General features: G+C 54.6%; 1 protein-coding gene across 2 annotated transcripts in view; it reads left to right on the top strand.

Annotated features, from left to right (window-relative positions):
* The first annotated feature begins 341 nt into the window (after positions 1–341).
* The window catches only part of LOC113489253 (G protein-activated inward rectifier potassium channel 1-like), a 13,827-nt gene continuing 13,582 nt past the window's right edge, over positions 342–586 (top strand). The window contains exon 1 of one of the 2 annotated variants that reach the window (XM_026864863.1): positions 342–574. The gene's annotated coding sequence lies outside the window, so the exon portion shown is untranslated. The other variant, XM_026864864.1, reaches the window with a different exon arrangement.

Genomic DNA, 586 nt, shown 5'->3' with positions numbered 1-586 from the left:
CACTTTGAGCTTCTAATGCTATTAGTAATTAGCACTGCTGATTTCAGATCTTTTCTATCCAGAAACACAAGAGCTGCATTGAAATTGCTTAAGCTTCTAGGGAACAGTCTTTCAAGCAGCTTCTCTGCTACTTCAGTGGTGAGAATGGATAGTGGTCATTACGGTCTAACTCCGATGGACTAAGCCTGGTTTCTTGTGATTTTCTTTAAAATGCGGATTGAGGATTAGCATCTTTGCGTACCTTTCTTTAAGAGCTGACCTATCTCACGATTTCCTTTTAAAATCCCTAGCGCTGTCCGTAGCACGGCCTCTCGGCAGATGACTCGGTGCCGCTGACATTATATATCCAGTCTCCAGCAGCCTGAACTCCGCTACCAGGGTGTGACGGTGAAACGACGTTTGTACTCATTCACTCTCGCCCGAGGGTCTCCGAGCGCGGAAGAGGCGAGGACCTCAGTCGGCTCGGAGCAAGAAGAGGTCGGCGGCCCGTCGCCCAGCCCGGGGGCGGCACTTGTCCCTCCGCTTCCCCCGGGGCCCGCCCGGCTCTGCCCCCGCTCCGTCCCGCGGCGAGCTCCGGCCCGCCCCC

This window comes from Athene cunicularia, assembly GCF_003259725.1.
Source record: "Athene cunicularia isolate RWA chromosome 27 unlocalized genomic scaffold, athCun1 chr27_part1, whole genome shotgun sequence".
Taxonomy (NCBI): domain Eukaryota; kingdom Metazoa; phylum Chordata; class Aves; order Strigiformes; family Strigidae; genus Athene; species Athene cunicularia.
Note: the sequence above shows the minus strand (reverse complement) of the source record. Positions and strands in the feature narration are given on the sequence as shown.